Source organism: Rhinolophus sinicus, linkage group LG07 (assembly GCF_036562045.2).
Source record: "Rhinolophus sinicus isolate RSC01 linkage group LG07, ASM3656204v1, whole genome shotgun sequence".
NCBI lineage: Eukaryota > Metazoa > Chordata > Mammalia > Chiroptera > Rhinolophidae > Rhinolophus > Rhinolophus sinicus.
In genome coordinates this window covers 87,746,068-87,765,005 of record NC_133757.1, presented here as the reverse complement: position 1 = coordinate 87,765,005, position 18,938 = coordinate 87,746,068, and the positions used below count along the sequence as shown (strand labels likewise).

At 46.7% G+C, this 18,938-nt stretch overlaps 1 protein-coding gene across 3 annotated transcripts in view; it reads right to left on the bottom strand.

Moving 5' to 3' along the window:
• The window catches only part of LOXL2 (lysyl oxidase like 2), a 92,177-nt gene extending 91,292 nt beyond the window's left edge, over positions 1 to 885 (bottom strand). For 2 of the 3 annotated variants that reach the window (XM_019714728.2, XM_019714737.2), the window contains exon 1: positions 743 to 885. The gene's annotated coding sequence lies outside the window, so the exon portion shown is untranslated. The remainder of the gene's footprint in view (positions 1 to 742) is intronic. The other variant, XM_019714719.2, reaches the window with a different exon arrangement.
• Positions 886 to 18,938: the final 18,053 nt, after the last annotated feature.

Genomic DNA, 18,938 nt, shown 5'->3' with positions numbered 1-18,938 from the left:
GACTAGGACTAACTCTACCCCCTCCGCGACCCTGCGCGCGCGACCTGTGGGTTCGCTTGTGCTGGTGCTTACTCCAGGGCCTTTCTGTAGTAACTGCAGGAAAGGCTCCCTGCTTCCCGGACCAGCAAGAGCAACCCGACAGTGAATACCTGGCGTGTGGACCGCACCTCTCCTCTCACAGGACTCAGGGCGCTTCCGCGCTCAGCTGAGGAGAAAACCCAATTCCAGGCAGTGGGCGCAGGAGCTCCCAGGCACAACCCCAGTGGCCTCCACCTCAATCCCTCTTCAAAGAACCTCAGTGCGCCCCGCGACCCCGCGCGCTCTCCTTCCCCAAAAGCCAGAAGTCCGGGCACCAGCACAGCCCCAGTGTCTCTGGCCCCTTGCTGCACTCCCCCTAGGCACCAAACGCACACCGTGCCTCGACTGGCCCTGTTCTGCCCGTTTGCAGGCGCCCCTGTTGAGCAAGGAATCGAGCGAGCGCCCCGCGCCCCAGGGCGCTCCAGCTGCAGTGCTTGCGGGGCCCCTGTGAGGTGGGGCTGGGTGGGTCCGCCCAAGTAGGGAAGGGGCCGTTAGCCTGCACGTCACCGCATCTCTGCTTCGCTGTGTGTCCCCGTTGCCTAAGTCTGGGAACCCCAAGCACCGAGAGACGTCCTCGCGGGGAGTGGAGTCTGGAGATTCCGCGGGGCCACTCCCGCTTCCCCCCAACCCTGCGGGGACTAGGGGCTGCAGGAAGCGCTCTTACTTGGCAGCAGGGGTCAGCCCTGGCTTGACCGGGTCCAGCTTTCGACGGTGGCTCCTCTCTGCGCCCGTCGCCACAGAGCCCCTTTCCCGAGCACAGGGGCCTTTGGAGAGAGAGCTCCGAGTTCAGCAAGCCGCGGGCTGGAGTCGCTCCTTTACTCTTTTTTCCCGGTACTTTTAACGGGAGTCAGACGGCAAACCCCTCCCCGGGCCCACCCCCTTCCCTGACGGCGGCCACCGCACAGGCCCGGCCCCCAGCTCCTTTTGTTGTAATTCGAGAACGCCCACTCCCGGGGGTCAGAGCGGGCTGTGCCGGGAGGCTGCGCGCCAGCGGGGCAGCCCTTTCAGGCTCTTCACGCCCAAGTTTCAGGAGCCTGAGAAGCTAGGAGAGGGCTTTTCCTCTGGAAGATTCCTTTACCCCCCACCTCCATATCGCTCCCTGAATTTAACCCTTCGATGTCTTTCTCCACCAGTTTTAGGGTGTGAGCCAAATCCATCTCCTAGTCAGAGATCCCAGCATTGCGTGGCACATAGTAGACACTCAATAAAAACTGATGAAGGGAGTTTAGAAACTTTCATCCATCTCGCCTGGGTTTCTCTTCTGTGGGAAAAGCAGATTTCTAATCTGAAACTAACAGCCCCCTTTTCCCCCAGCAGAGTACATGTCTGGCCTTCCCCAAGCCTCTCTCTCCTCTGAGGATCAGTTCTCTCCTTTGTGAATTAAAGGCTTTGGATTCAGTGGCCTCTAAGGTTCTTCCCCACAGAGCAGGACCAGGATTAACAAGATTTGTGCTCAGGGGACTGAACAGGACACAGGTAAGAGGTGTGTATCCTGCAGAAGGACGTTCCATGCCTGGCTCAGAAGCTCACACTGGAGGCAGCGTAAGGTGGTTACGTAGGTTGGGGGAGCCATCTGTGCAGATTCCCAGGGCTCCTTAAACAAGGGCAAGACTTCACCAGGTGACAGTCAGACAGCTGTAAAACAAGAGACCAGTCTGCAGGCCTCTGTGCAGACAGAACCCGGAAGTTGGACTGTTAACATGCTGTCTGTATCCACTTCCCACTCCTTCCTCAGCCGTCTCTTCTCACTCCATTCCCTCTCTAGCAAACCCACAGTACCAGAGGTGATAGGCGATGACTCCTATTGTCAGCCTGTCATGCAGGGTGTGTCAACTCCCGCTCCCCTCACAAGAACGCAGGATATGGCGAGACGAAAAAGGAACTCCAACAGAGCCATGGATAGGGGAGTCATACCATTATAGTCTTGCTGTTGGCTGGGTTGGAGGCACAGGAAGCAGGAGCCACACACTCTGCAACCCAGCCGCCGTCCCTTTTCTGCCAACTGACCTCACTCGTTAACTGCAATCTGCACTCTTAACTGCAATCTGCACTTGCCATCCACCATCCTCTGCTAGTGTAGCCACAGCAGTTATATTAGTGGCCAGTGGCTCACTGGTTACAGCTGACAGCCATCCAATCACAGTTGATGGCCATTTACTACCTGAGCCAGCACCTTCCCACATGAGGCTGAGAGCCTGGAAACTGCACTCCTGGCTGTCCCCACACTTCTCCTCTCCAGGGTTTCGCCTCACAATCTACGCGACAAGCATCTTCCGCGAGGGGCCCTGTGCGAGGAGCCTGGAGGTGAATGCAATATCCTGGACACAGCCAGGCTCTCTGGGCACAGCCAGGGCTCTCAGGGCACTGCCACACTCTCTCTCTCTCTGGGCACAGCCAGACTTCCTGGGCTCTTAGGGTACCACCAGTCTCCCCAGGCACAGCCAGGGCTCTCAGGGCACCGCCACTCTTTCTGGGCACAGTCAGACTTCCTGAGCACAGCCAGGGTTTCTCAGGGTACCACCAGTCTTTCTGGGCACAGCTGGACTTCCTGGGCATAGCCAGGGTTTCTCAGGGTACTGCCAGTCTTCCTGGGCACAGCCAGGGTTTTTCAGCGTACCGCCAGTCTTTCTGGGCACAGCCAGACTTCCTGGGCACGGCCAGGGTTCTCAGGGCACCACCAGTCTTTCTGGGACAATAATGGCTCACAACCAAGGTGCTTACACAGGAAGCAAACATCCACCGGTTCCACGCATGGTGGTATGTGCCCAAGCAAACAGTCAAGCGGTCCATCAAAGGGATGGAAGGCAATTCCCCACAGTCCACAGTCATTCGCCAGGGCTGTGCACCTGCCCCACAACGTGTGCCCTCTCAGCAGGGCGAGGGCTCCAAGTCCTCCCCAACCTGGGGGTGAGAGACAACCTTGACCTCACCCTCATCTCCCAAGGAGAACTCAGCAAGCATTTCCTCCTGGGACTACAAGTCCTGCATCCGGGCTGCCTCAGCAAGCACATCCCAGCCCACAGGGCCGCAACGACCTTTGCTTTCTCCAGCTTATGCTGGTTGTGGAACCGTTCGCGTCTTCCCACCCCTCCACTGGGTTCCATCTCTGGCAGCTGCTCCTCCTGGTCTTCCTGAGACTGAGTGTTCATACGCACAAACTGCTCCACTGCCCTTCGGAGAGTTTTGGCCGGCAGGCACTGTACTCTGCTCGCTGCGCCCTGTGTCATGTAGGGTCTCAGCTCCCTCACAAGAATGCAGGTTATGGTGAGGCCAAAAAGAAGCCCCAACAGAGCCATGGATGGGGGAGTCCTACCACTATATTCTCGCTGGCGGCTGGGTTGGAGACACAGGAAGCAGGAGCCACACGCTCCACAACCCGCCATCCCCTTTTCTGCCAACCAACCTCACTTGTTAACTGCAATCTGCCGTGCTAACTGCAATCTGTGCCTCTCTGCAGTTCGCAATCCGCACTTGCCAGCCACCATCATCTGCTAGCATAGCCATGGTAGTTATATTAGTGGTCAGTGACTCACTGGTTACAGCTGACGGCCAACTAGCCACAGCTGATGGCCATGCAATCACAGTTGATGGCCATTTACTAGCTGAGCCAGCACCTTTCCACGTGAGGCAGAGAGCCTGGAAACTGCACTCCTGGCTCTGTCCCCACGCAGCCTTAGCTCAGACTTCTCACCCTAGATTTGTGAATCCATTGGCCTCCAGGACATTCCCTTTTGGCCCTCTGGGCATCCCCATGCCCACAGAGAACCTAGCAAGCCTCAAACTTGGCACCCTAACTCATAGCCCAGCCCAGGCAGAAATGGGGTCTTCTTAGGCCCCTCCTCCTAACCCTCCACTCTGAATCAACCCCTTGGTCTGTGAGCAGTGGAGGGGGTGGGCAGGAGGGAGGTGGGCAGCGTTATAAAAGGGCAACAGGAATTTCTGTGGTGTCAGAACTGTTCAGTATCTTGACTGTGGTGGTGATACAAGAAACTACACAGGGGTTTAAATTGTATAGAACTTAATACACATGCGTGCGTATATATACAGGTAAAACTGGGGAAATCTGAATAAGATCAGTAGATTGCATCCATGTCAATATCCTGGTTGTGATATTCTCCTATAGTTTTGCACAATGTCACCATTGGAGGGAATGGGCAAAGTGTATGAGGGATCTCTATTATTTCTTACAACTGAGTGTGAACCTAAAACTGTCTCAATAAAAATTTCAACTGAAAAAACAAACAACCCACAGTAGCTCCAGGACCCGCAGAAAGCAATCTGAACCCTTGGATATAGCTGACAGTCCTTTTCTAGCTTGCCCATCTCCCGGTCACATTCTCTCCTCTCTTCCATAGGCCCTACTTGCTGTTCTCCAAGCCTGTGTTTCATACCCCAGGGCCTTTGTACACATCATTCCCTTGCCTTGTCAGTCAGCACCCCACACAGAGCCTGCACATAGCAGATGCTCAATACATGTCAATGGAACTGAGCTCTCTTGTCTCCTTTTACCCTTTTCTCTGATCCCTCTACTTCTAGTCCTATCTTTCCTGCTATAGCATTAACCAATAAGACATACAATGAAGGGAAACTAACTTGGTAAATAAAGTTTTGTCTGATTGTGAAAAAAAGCAAATTCCTTGTGGAATATTCAGAAAATAATGAAAAAGTATAATGAAAAAACTTGTCACCCTAGTGTCCTATCAGCCATAGATAAACACCTAACACTTTGGATATTTTAAAAACTGAAGTAGATTCAGTTTTTGTACCCACCTTTAAAAAAAAACCCTATTATTTTCTGTGCATTTTCCAATGTCCTTTTAATGGTTTTAGAGTATTCCAGGGTCTAAAACTGCCATGTTCTATGGCATCAGTTCTCTATCGTTGGACATCAAGTTATTAGCATAAATTACACCATGATAATTATCCTTGGGAAAGTAATGTTTATTGAGCAGCTACTATGTACGTTCATGCTAATTATTATAGATGAGAAAGCCAAAACTCAGAGAGGCTAGATAATTTCCCCCAGAATCACAGAGCTTAAAAGTGGGCAAGCTGGGGTAACTAAAGGGTAGCTGACCCCTTCTGCAAGTACTACGTGGCTGCACACTGGAGGCCTCAGTAAGTCCATCTGTGCCTCATGCCCCACCCCCAGAGAAAATGAGTATTTTCAGCTTCAGCTTGCCTGGGGTGATGCATTGATGCACTGTTGTTGAGTTGAACCCAAGACGCTGAAGACCACTTCAAGAAGGCAGTAGACCCCTGTGTGAGGTGAGATAAAGTGACGACTGTGTGCTTTATGTCTGTAAGTCCCTGTGTGCCACCGCCCATCCACCAGGTCCTGTGCTGCGGCAGAGGCAGGACCACACGGTGGATTCAGAGCATGCTTCTGCAGTCGAATCCCGGCTTCGCCACTTACTTCCCTGAACAAGTGACTGCCTTTGTCCCACTTGCCTCTCTGTGAGAAGCACCTCACTCACATGCTCTCTTCTAAAGGAGAAAGAGGGCCCCAGGCCCATGGGGGCATGAAACAGTGCCTGCCGTGTGTCACTGCACAGCAAAGCACTGTTTGGTATCCCCAAGCAGTGCTGCAAGGCTGCAGGGAGGAGGGCGCCACACTGTGGGGGCTGGAGCTGCAGACCCCACACAGTGGGAAGAAAGGCAGCACCCTCCTGCCATTGGCAGGGTGGGGGGTGGGGGCGCACAGCAATAACTTCCTTAGGATGCATTCCAGGTTGTGATGACTGAGTCCAAGGGCGTGGCCTCTCTCTCTTTTCTCTGACTCTGGAGCTCAATTGCCAAATCATCTTCCTAACAGACTGGGCATGTCCCAGAAGGCACAGCCTGGTCTCGGTGGAGGCCTAGCTAATACTGTCGTCACCAGTCTTTGCTCTCATGGAGCTTATACACCTGTGTGGGAAGGCTGATAAGACACAAACTGACAAACAGAAACAATGAACTATGGGAGTCAGGCAGTGGCAAGTGAAAACACTAAAGCTGACTAAGGAGGATAAAAGGTGAGGGGGGCAGGGGGTGCTATTTCATCCAGGGCAGCTGGGAAGTCCCTGTCTCACAGACAGGTGGCACGAGCAGAGGCTCAGAGGAGGCAACAGGGCTGTGCAGACATTTGGGTAAGGGAACTCACCTTCCTCCAGGCTCAGACACTTAATTTGTACCACACCTGTGTTAGGTATCACTTTCTACTTGTGTTTCAGTTGTTTATGTACTCAGTTTCTCTCTTTTCTGGGACTATTATAAGCTCCTGGTGCACAGAAACCACGAGCACCTGTCACATGAACCTCTGCAGCCGGCAGCGTGCCTTGCATGTGTCACGCCCATCAATGTTTGTTGAAGTCAATCAGACTGAACCGAAAACACTTGAAAGCCTATAACTCATGATTGAAATAGAAATAATTGTATTGGTATTAATGATTACCCAAACTAACAAGAACGGAGGCAGTAGTAGTTTAAATCTATGGAGCTGAAGAAGAGGCTCGAATTTGTCTACTTGTTAAATTAAAAGGGAACTAAACAAACAAACATTGGTTCAGCTGTTTGGGAAAGTGATTTGGAAATGCATGTCAAGGGGCCAAGGTGTTAGTCTGACTCTGGCTCCGGGGGAGGGGATTGTGGTTAAAAGAGTCAAGCTGGTCAAATATTTCACATATTCCAGTGGTCCTATGTTGGCCAGATAGCTATCAGGCCCTACTATCTGGCTTTCTCAGATTCAGAAATCTGTCATGTTCTATTACAACCACTTTTAATGAGTAATAGGCACTAGGAGAGAAGTTTGGGACAACTCACACTTTCTCTTAGGAGGCAGCGCCCCTAGTGGTCCACCTCTCACACAGCATTGAGCGTTTGCACTCCTCAGGGCCAAGTTATAAAACTAACAGGTTTTAGGGAGTCCGATCCAAGCCTCTTGTTTACAGACCTGGAACCAGAAACCCAGAGAGCTGTCGACAGGACCACGGTCTCTCAGCAAGTTAGCAGCAGTGCTGAAACCAGATCCGGATCGAGGTCTTCTAACCCCTAGGAGAACTCTAAATTTGCTCAGAAAGCACAATTGTAAACTGCATGGGTGTACCCTCAGGAGTGGTTATATTTTAAAAGTATACTTTAATTCATATAATCTATTTTCTAGGATGTATAATCATTCTTTGTCACACTCTATGGGCTAAGCTTCCCCCATCTCTTTTTTCTTTCCTTGTCTGATTATTAAATTATTATTATTTTATTATTATTAAGCACGTTTGAGGGTACAGCAATTTATTGGGGGAGCTCAAAGTTCCTTAGAACCTTCTCCCATGAAGAAAGCAGGGCAACGCAATTCTTTGCATTCTTCAAAGAAGAACATGAAGTCTAAAAAAGGGGAAGTCTGTTTTGCATGACGAACCTGCCGTTTCTGTCCAGAGCTTAGGATGGCAGCTTCTTGGCCCCTCGGATAACTTCCGGGGCTTGCAGACCATTAGGGCTCCCATTTAGTCTGATGTTGCACAATGCCTCCCAACCCCTGCAGCCAGACCAGGGTATGCACAGTTTGAGGAGCCTATGTAAAAGCATGCTTTCCTCTCCTGGGAGCTGTCGTGTCTGGTATCCTGCCCTTAAAAATTAGTCTCTGATGAATAAGCTACTGATGCGTGCAATAGTATGGTTGCATCTCAACAATTTTATGCTGAGAGGGAAAAAAAAAGCCAGCCAGAAAAGACCAACATATTGTATGATTCCATTCATACGAAATTCTGGAAAAGTCAAAACTAAACTATAGTGACTGAAAGCAGATCAATGGTGGCCTGAGGCTGGAGGTGGGCATGGGGATTCGCCTGGGAAGGAACATGAGGGAACTTTCTGGAATGATGGAAATGATCTATTTCTTGATTGTAGTGGTGTTTACATTGTTATATGCACTTTTCTAAAATTCAAGAAACTGAACACTTAAAATGTGTGAATTTGACTTTACGTAATTTTTTTCAGAAAAAAAAAATTGCTTTAAAACTTTGTCCTTTTGCACCCCTCCCTCCATCCTTTTTTAAAATGAAAGTGGTTTGGGGAAGAAGAACGCAGGGTGATGTGTGGTTAACAACCAGCACAGTACCTGGAGCAACTCTTCCTGGGTTTGAATCCTAACTCCATCACTTAGGAGCTGTGTGATCTGAGCATGTTATTTAACCTGTCTGAGCCTCAGTTTTCTCACCTGTAAAATGGGGAGGCACCTCACAGAAGTCTTGCAAGGCTGAAATTAGTTCATACATGTGAAGTGTTTAGAGCACAGTGTCTGGCACATGGCCAGTGCCAGCTAGTTTAAAGCCAATTTACGTGGACGTGTAAATGTCCCTTCAAGTTGACTACTTCTTTTCTAGGTTACTATTGTTTTTAGAGCAGTATTAAGTTTACAGAAAAATTGAGCAGAAAATACAGAGAGCTTCCATGTATCCCCCATCACATAGGGAATTCCCTCTATTATTAACATCTTGCATTAATGTAGTACATCTGTTACAACTGATGAAGCAATATGGGTACATTACTATTAACTGAAGTCCATAGTTTATATTAGGGTGCACACTTTGCATTGTACATTCTATGCATTTTGACAAATATATCATGTGTCCACCATTACAGTGTCATACAGAATAGTTTCACTGCCCTAAAAGCCCCTGTGCTTCACCTGGTCATCATTTCCTCCCCACAACCCCCGGCAACCACTGATCCTTTTATTGTCTCTATAATATTGTCTTCTTCAGAATGTCATATAGTTGGAATCATTGACTTCTTTCACATAGTAATATGCATTTAATGTCTTTTCATGGCTTAATAGCTCAGTTCTTTTTATTGCTGAGTACTATTCCACTGTCTGGATGTCCCACAGTTTATTTATCCATTCACCTACTGAAGAATACCTTGGTTTCTTCCAAGTTTTGGCAATTCTGAATAAAGCTGTAATAAATATTTGTGTGCAGGTTTTTGTGTGAACATAAGTTTTCAACTCATTTGGGTAAATACCAAGGAGTGCAATCGCTGGATCGTATGGTAAGTGTATGTTTAGTTTAAATGGTATATACATACAATGGGATATTATGCAACCTTAAAAAGGAAGGACATTCTGACGTATGCTGCAACATGGGTGAACCTTGAGGACATTGCGCTAACTGAAATAAGCCAGTCACAAAAAAGACAAATACTGTATGATTCCACTTAACTGAGGTACTTAGAGTGGTCAAATTCATAGAGACAGAAAGTAGAATGGTGGGTGCCAAGGGCTGAGGGGAGGGGCAACAGGGAGTTATTGTTTAATGGGTATGGAGCTTCACTTTTACAAGATAAAGGAGATGGCGTTATGAGATGTTATAGAGAGTTCTGGAGATGGATGGGAGTGATGGTTGTACAACATTATGAATGTATTTAGTACCACTGGACTGTACACTTAAAAAAAGTGGTATTATGTTATGTGTATTACCACAATAAAAACGATTAGAAAAAAGTCACATAAAGCAGAGTAATTGTGGGAAATAAGAATACGTTTAGTTTTATAAGAAATTGCCAAACTGTTTCCAAAGTGACCATATCATTTTACATTCTCACCAACAATGAGTGAGAGTTCCTGTTGCTCCACATCCTCTCCGCCTTTTGGTGTTGTCAGTGTTTTGGATTTTGGTCACTCTAATAGGTGTGTGGTGGTGTCTCGTTTTAATTTGCATTTCCCTGATGACATCTGATTATATGCTTATTTGCCATCTGCTTATCATTTTTTGGTTAAGTGTCTTTTCAGACATTTCTCCATTTTTTCATTGGGTTGTTTGTTTTCCTATTGTTGAGTTTTGCATTTTTGGTATATTTTGGACACAGTCCCTTATCTGATATGTGCTTTGCAAAGATTTTCTCCCAGTGTGTGACTTGTCTTCTTATTTTCTGAACAGCTCTTACCAAACACCTAGAGTATCATCACACCTTCCTGCCTCCGTGTGAGTGTGTGACTGTGTGTGTGTGTGTGTATATGTGTTTGTACTAGAAATAAATCAAACTTGATGCAGTCTTCAAGGAGCTTACATTGTGATTTGGAAAAGAAGGTCACATAGACGTTAAATAACAAGACAAAGCAGTATGAGACCCCGTGCAAAACGCCTGACACCAGGCCTCGAGCAGAGATCAGAGAGACTGGAGAGTCTGGGGGGTTGTGTAGAGTCTGGGGAGGTGGGGAAGGGGGAGCGAAGAGGGTAAGGACTAGACAGATGAGCAGGAGAGAAGGGGGAATGAGTTCCAGGCCGGGCCAGATGGGAATAGGGAGAGAAAGACACAGGCTTGGGAAACCGGCTTAATCCTTGTTCAGGGTGAAGGCCCGGGACTCCTGGGAACAGGTGGGATGGAACTGGGCACAGAGTGGACCCTGGAAATTTGGCAAAGGCAGAGAACATGGGTGATAGGTTCCAAAGACAGACTTTACCCACATTATAACTTTGCTGCTTCCCTCACTTCCCACTTTCCCCCTCCACCAGGAAGGTTTTCTGTTGAAGCAATAGGGAGACTCACCTAGAACAGTCACTTAGAGGAAAAGAAGTTAAAAAAAAAAAAAAAGTTAAAAAAAAAAAAAAGGTCCAAATCTCATTCCCAGACACCTGGTTTGTGCCAGCTCTGACCACCTTGTCTCAAAGTTGCAGCCAAAATAGGGAGGCAGTAGGGGTGGGGGTGCCAGACAAAAATGGAAGCTTTTTTGCAGCTCGATGTGCTGGCATCTGGCAGGGCCCTTGCTCCAGGCCACAGCCCAGCAAAGCCTTGCCGTCTCCCAGAAAGCATTTGAGCAGCCTGCCCAGGTCACTCAGGGTTGGCTGAGGACACAGCCTGACTCTGTTCTCTTCCAGCCACTGGCATTTACAAGGCACACCTAGACCCAGTTCAGCACCTTAGGGAAAGAAGAGGAGGTGCAAATACTGCTCTGCCTGCCAGCCCCCCACTCCTGGGGGAAAAGGCCCAGGATAAGCCCTCAGAAGCAGTTGCCTTATTTTAAATATCTGGAGAGGATGGGAGGTTCAGAGGAATCCATGGTTCAGAAAAAGTCTCCAAGCTCCAACGTGGCGAGTCACCAAAATGGCAGGCACGCTGCTGTGGACTGAATTGTGTCCCCTAAGTTCATATGTGGAAGCCCTAACCCCCACGGTGATGGCATTTGGAGGTGGCCTTTGGGAGGTAATTAAGGTTAGATGAGGTCATGAGGGTGGGGCCCTCATGATAGGATTTGTGGCTCTATAACCTCTCTCTCATCCAACCCTGTGAGGACAGGGCAAGAATGTGTCCAACCAGGGAGGGAAGCAGGTCCTCACCAGGAACCAAATCTGCAGGCACCCTGAACTTGGCCTTCCAGCCTCCGGAACGCTGAGAAATAAAAGTCTGTTGTTTAAGCCTCCCAATCTGTGGTTATTTTGTTTCAGCAGTCTGAGCTGACTGAGACCAACATGCAAGTGCTGCTTCCTTCCTAGGCTTCCCAGCCCCAGCTGGCCGCTGGCCACCTGTGACCCTCTCTGTCCTCTCTTCACATACAGCTCACTCACTGAGCCCCCTACTGCCTTCCCTCCCACCAAAGGAATCTTCCCTACAGATGTGTGAACATTGCTGTGACTCTCAACACCCCTTCTGCTCTGACTTTCCTCCAGGTGATGCCCCCTTAATGCTTTATTTAGACTAGCAGTGCTTCTCAAAGTGGGCTCAGGGAACTAGGGAAGGTCCTAGGAGATCCACAAGGTCAAACTATTTTCATAATAAAGCTAAGATCTTATTGGGCCTTTTTCATTCTCGTTCTCTGGAGCTGACGATGTGCCAGGTGCAGCCAGAGCTACTTCCTCCAGAAGGACAGACCCATGTCATCGAGAGCTACAGGAACACCAGGCAACTTGGGGTCCAGTCCCAGGTTTTTCTCCTCAGGAACCGAGGGTCTGAGTTAGCTAACAAAGACCCTTCCTAGCTATGAAGATGACATTGTTCTATTTGCTCTGAATCTTGGTGTTCTTTCTTGCCAATGGAGCAATAGTTATATCTTTCCCACCTACCCCACAGAGCTGTTGGGAAGGCAAAAGGAAAGTGCATGAGCTCTTAAGAGAGGAAGTTGCTCCATTGTTATCAGGGGTGATTATGAAGAGAGAAGCAACCCAAGGGAAATCACTGTAGTCAGAGGCCTGTCCCCAGCTACCAGCCTCCTGGGTTGCTAGGAGGTCAGAGCAGGGTGCTCAGGCCAGTGCAGCATCAGTCTTTGAATGCGGCCCCTTTCTCCACACAGCTTCTACCTTGAGAATTGTAATAATTTTCCCTTAAAGGATCCCTGGCATTTCTGTGCTGACATAAATAATAATAATAATAATAATAATAATAATTTAATAAATAATTTTTTAATAAAAAGCAACTCCCTATGGCTCAACATACATAACTTCTGGCAATTCAGTCTCATTCTCCTGGTTTTTCCTTGTTGTCCATCTATCTAACTATCTATCGATCACCTATCATCTATCTATCTCAAAAATTTTAAAGTTATGACATATAACCTGTGTACACAAAAGTGCATAAAACATAAAGATGAGCATAATGAACGAATATAAAGCAAACACCCATATAATTACCATCCAGCTCAAGAACTAGAATATTACTGCCATCCTGGAAGCATCCCCACAAATCACTTTCTCAAAAGTCCCTCCCTGCCCTGAAGGTAAATGCTCTTTTTTACGGTAATGACTTCCCTGCCTAACTCTCCCTGACTTCTTAGGAGGGTTCCAGGGCTCACCAGCCCCTCTCCCATACTCCTCCGACTTCTGTATCTAACTGTATGTTTAACCTCACCACTGCATATCTGAGTGACAGCTCAACTGTGCTATGTACCAAACTACACTCCTGATCTTCTCATCTGCCCACGTCACAAAGGGTAAGGCCATTCTTCCTGCTGTCCAACTCTTTTACTTTTAACTCCCAGATTCACTCCAGCTTTGGAAAGAATGTTCACATGTCCAGATGTCCTGAGATCCAATATTCAGACTGCCAGCCCTCTGGAAGACTACTAGACCAATCCAGAAGCTAAGAATGCAGGGCTGATTCTTCGCAAGAATGTATCTTTCACTATAAGAACACTTAGCTTTTCTTTCTTCTTTGGAACATGCGGGCTATTACCTAATTGTGTTTCTGGTTTACAAACCCTAAGACCCTTGAATAAATCGTTGCCATTTATTTTTAGCCAAAGCCTCCTGACTCTGTGCTCGACTAAGGTGAAATGATGACTATTTTTACTTCAGGTTCACAGAGGGAGCAGGCCAGAGTGGATGCACAGCCAGTAAGGTGGTGATAACACTTTCTGTAACTGCACAGGAGGCAGACTCCGCCCCCTAGACCTGCCACTCAGGCCCTTGGTCAGGCCCTGAGGGAAAACTACCCAGATGGAATGACTGAACTGCACCTGGAAACTTATATAATGTGGATCTGATACGCTATTGGAGACTGATTAGCTGGAGAGAGAGGATGATAAAAAAGAAACCATTTAGTGACTTCCAGGTTCTTGGTCTAAGTGACCAGGTGGTGCATAGAGAGTGGAGACATGGGGCAGGAAGGCTTCCTATTTGGGCGTGAGTTTCAGACTAGTAGAGGACATCTAAGCAGTATCTGGTAGGAAACAGAAACAAGGATCTGTAACTCTCCAGAGGTGTCTGGAAGGAAATGAAAGACAGCGCACAGTATCTGGGAGGCAGGAAGTCCTTCCCTAATGTTAAGCCCAGCAGAGGGTAGTGGTCTAGACTTGGGGCTGGCAAATTACTGCCCGTGGGCGGAATTGGCCCCCCAGCTGCATTTTGTAAAGAAAAAAAGTTTTATTGTAACACAGTCACACCTATTTATTTGCATGTTACTCATGCATGATTCATTTCACATTATAAAAGCAGAGTGAAATAAGTTTCCGACAGAAGTCATATGATCTGCAAAGCTGAAATATTTACTATCTGGCCCTTTGGAGAAAAAATTTGCTGACTCCTGGTCTAAAGCAGCACTTCTCAGTGTTCAATGTGCATTCGGAACAACCTGGAGAGCTTGTAAAATGAAGAATCTGGTTCAGGTCTGAGGCTGACCTCGAGGGTCAGCACTTCTATGGGGCCTCAGTGGCACTATGCTGCTGGTCCATAGAAATATAATGTGAGCACACAGGTAATTTAAAAGTATCTAGTGTCCACATTAAAAAGGCAAAAAGAAACATGTGACATTAATCTAATAACATATTTAACTTAAGATAGCCAAAATATTATCATGTCTTATGTAACCAATATAAACAGAGGTATTTTACCTTTTTTGGTACTAAATCTTTGAAATCTAGGGTATAGTTTGCACTTACAGCCCATGAGCATCGGGACTAGTCACATTTCAGGTGGCCCGTGGCTGCCATACAGACTGGAGCCAGGCTGCCAGCTCCACCATTCACTAGCTGTGCAGCTGTGGGCAGTTAGAACCTCTCCATTCTGTTTCTCCACCTATAACACGAGAATAATGAATGCACCGCCTCAGGACATTGTCTGCGGGATTACAGGAGTTCATAAAGTGCTTAGAACAGCCCCCTTGGCACCTCAAAGGCCATTATTATGCTATTATGTTGAGTCCATTGAGAAGCACTTTCTTTCCCTCCCCTGCTTCCTACCCCTCCCCACCCCCCACCCTCCCCGTGCCCCAGGGTGGAGTTAAGCCTATTCTTCAGTTCTCAGCTCATTGTTCTTTCAAGGATCTTGTTTTAACATTCCACAAAATCTTTATTGAGACTTCACTGTGTTCTAGACCCTGTGCCAGGCCCTGGGGATACAATATGGAAACAAACACGAAAACTCCCCAACAGGAGTACAGTCTACTAGAGAGACTCACAAGTGAATACAGAGTGTGCTAGAAGGAGGTAGTTACCATGTGAAAAACAAAAACCAAAAAACTAAAGCAAGGGTTAGGGGGATGGAAACCGCTGGGGTGGGGCAGAAGTTTAAGTAGGTGTTTTCAGTTTTAAGTAGGTGGCCAGGTATGCCCCCATGGGAGAGTAAGTCACCGAAGGTCCTGAGGCCTGCGGGGCTGGAGCAGAGTGAGTCAGGAAGAGAAATGAGATGTGGTCAGAGAGGTGTGGAGGCACACTGTGTACGCCTTACAGGCCGTTATAAAAGTTTTGGATCGTCCTTTGAGTGGTGTGAATGGTGTGATGGTCTGAATTAGGTGTTTCAAGGCTGCCATGTTGAAGATACTGGACGGTATCTTCAATGGGTAACCAGCCATCCCATTGGCCGTGAACTGAGAGCGTTGCTGAGATGCGAGGCTTTCAGCACCAAAACCTGAGAGACTCGGGCAAATGGGTACAGATGGTCAGCCTAAAACAGGAGACCAGTTTTGTCTTTTGTCCTCCTTTCATAACCAGTCGGTATCCCCCAAAACATCTGTTTTAATGTTGGATAGTCAAAATATGCATATGCTCATGACATACAGTGTTGTGTGCCTTACACTTACGTAAGTGGCTTTCAGCTGCAAATCTCATTTATGTGTTAAGGATTCAATGCTACTTTTAAGATCCATGGTCTGTGACAATGCACAGTATCCCATAGTACGCATCTTCCACATCTTATCCAAGAGCCTCCAACAACACAGACTCAAATAGCACTGCAAAGAGTGTTATTGGACCCAGGTGGGAACTTCTCTGGGAAACACTGGCTCTTGGACATGTGCACAGCTAATAAAGTGCTGCCAGCTTGCTTTCCAGAGTGTCTGTCGTACACTGCCACCAGTGAGCCGTGAGTGACTGTCCCCACATCATTGGCAGGGCATAAGGTAGTGGCTCTTTCATTTCATTTGCGTGTCTGTGGCTCACTGAGTTTCTCTCTTCACGTTAAGCATTTGGGATTGTGTTTCTGTGAATCACCTATTAATAGCCTTTTTCTTTTGATTTCCTTTTTCTTGTTGGTTTGTAAGAAACCTTGTATAACATATATTAATCCCTGTTCGGTTTTAGTCATCGCAAATACGTTCTCAGTCTGCCATCTGTTAGCTTTGGCTGTGATGGCTTTCAAACAGAGCCTTACTTTTGATGTAGCTAAAACTATCCTTTTTCCCCTTACATTTGGTGCTTTTTTGGGGGAGGAGGGAGGTTCCAAAAGTAACTAATACTTAAGGATAATATCGAGTGAATAAAATTCTGAAGGTATGCTTAGAATAAGAGCAATATACAGAAATGATTTTCTCTGCACTGGGCTTTGCCCCTACTCACCACTACCTAATCCGGGGGTTTCTTTCTTCCTTTTTTTTCAAGACTGAATAGGTTAAGAAGAAAAGAAACCATTCGAAGTAAATTTGGTTCCCCTACTTTTTCTAACCATAGCTTTAAAATGCAACACTCCGTTAACAGGCTTTATGGTGGGAGCGACAAGCGGACAGATGAGGAAGACAGGCCTGGAATTCCATTTCACCTTTCACATCACATTGTATGTGGTTTTAAAACTGCACGAAACTCAATCTGGAAAGAAGAAGACTGAGAATAAAAGATTTGTAAAATATTTATTTTACAAACCCTGGAAACCTAAAGAGGTGATTTGACAAAGAAAGCAAATTTTGATTATTACAAATATTTATGAAGCACTATGTGCTACAAAGTATTTCTTTATTGGATTAATTATAAATGTAGACATACAGAAACTAAACATGTCATGATCCATGTTCAAAAAGGTTCAGGGATGGAAAAAATGCACTGACAGACACCAGGGCCACAGAAAGTGGAGGAGAATTTAAAAATGTAATTTGAACAATATGGAGAATGGCCAGGAAATTCCAAAAAATTCTCTTGTGCTGTCATGACTAAAAGAAAGGATGTTACAAGGCTGAGTAGAGCCCATTAAACATTTTAGAGTCTTGATCTTTCTGAATCTATAATCTAGGGAATAAATATAGCTGGTACCAGGGGGAGAAGATAGAATCTTAGGAGAAAGTGCTGAGTCTGATTCCTGGAGTTTAAGTCATGTAATCGCAGGCGAGAAGAGGAAGATTGATGTTACCAAAAATGCCCTCTTCAAACTGATTATCAGGAAGGAAAAAAAAAGTGAACGGTGATATTGAAACGACCAATTATAAACCTATGAGAAGAGCAGGAAAAGCCAGCCTGCATACTTTCTAGAATCAATACATGGAAAGAAAGAATCAGTTCCACACTGGGAATTAGGAAGACATACCTTCTTTGCCTTCTGATGACCTGGCCACAAACGTTTTCACCTTCTCCTTTCAGGAGGAAAAAAAAAATCTCCTTCCCCTCCATTTCATTGCATTTCTGCATTTAAACAAGAAGCCTGTCTTTCGTGCCTGTCATCATTATGTTCTCTGAGGAGCTTTCAGGATTTTTCTCAGACCAGAAATCCTTCTTAAGGCCAGTTTTCTTGTTTGGGCTTCTCGTTTGAGTCTCTTACACACAACAGGCTGTTGACAGAAAGCTTTAAGTGGTTATGAAGTCTGGAGCCTGGATGTAATTCACCTGTCAAACAGGGATCAAGGGTGAAGGGCAGAGACAGAGGACCCGAGCAGCTAGGGTGTCCCCTGTGGCAGGTCTTCATCAACCTTAATGGATGTATTAATAGAAAGAGGCAATACCGCACTGGGGAGGGCAACTAACTGTGTTATAAACAAATGAAACAGCCTCAACAGATCAACTCTTCTTTTGTTAAGAGGAGGTGGGATCACAGGCTGAGGCCATCAGGCTGCCAGACAAGCTGGGGCTGGGAGGACACGTCAAGGTATTGCTTTTCATCCTGACCCTGAAGCTCCAGGCAAATCGCTGCCGCCGAATCTGCCACGTTAGGCTTTGGGATTAAAAGTTGCTCCTCTGTCTTTTGAGGACGTTTCTTATGAGGAGACAGCCTGACTCTATCACAGAGATGACGTTCACTTCTCTGCTCCCAGACCAGGTGAGTGCCACAAATCCATCTGTGCAAACCATTAGCATTTTAGGATCTTAAAAAAAAAGATCTACTTGTGCATTCCAGGTTTATGGGACAAATGGAAACAGATGAAAAACAAACAAAAACCAGTACTACTGCCTTTCAGACCTCTTAACACGGGCAGACATTAGAAATAGGTACTTATGTCAATCAAGAAGAATAAAATCGAGACGTCTTTGGGTGCCTTCGATATTTGAATGTATTGACCCTCCAGCACAAAGACCTGTATTTGTGGCATCACTTCACAATCACTTAAGCGAGTTCTCTTTGAACATTATTATCCTGATCGTCCTGCTGTCCCGGCCTAGCACTGTGCTCTGTGCTCACTCCACTCTCTGAACCCCATCTTGTCTGCCTGCCCCTCACCTGTTCTCACACATATTTCTTAGGCCTTTATTTTTGTTGTTCTGAACAGTTGGTCCCCCTCCCTTTCCATCTGCTTCAATCATCTATTTTCAGTTTATGGCTCAGGCCTGCCTTGCTCCTCCAGAAAAACCTCTATTTATCTATTCTCAAACAGGTGAAAAAGAGCTCTCACTTCTAAGAGTTATCAGTAACATTAAAAATGAGCTTCATATTTCTCGGAAATAAGCCAATGGCTGTAGGGTTAGGTTGAATTGCCAAATGGTGTAATATGAAGTCAGCATTTGTTTTTACTATTTATAAGAGGAATTACGTAAATTGGTTAATTTCATTTTTTTCCTTCTCTGTACATACAGTTAATAGGTACTTTAAAATCACCTTACAAACACTTGTCTTGGTATGGCTTTCACTGTTGGTGAATGGCTCATGTTACAATCCTTAGTAACTATTTGTCCTTGTGGGATGTGGTTTCTGTACCACAGGACGTCCGGGCCCCCCTCCCCCGCAGCGTGTACAGCAGGGCTTCACATATGTACATCAAATACAGCA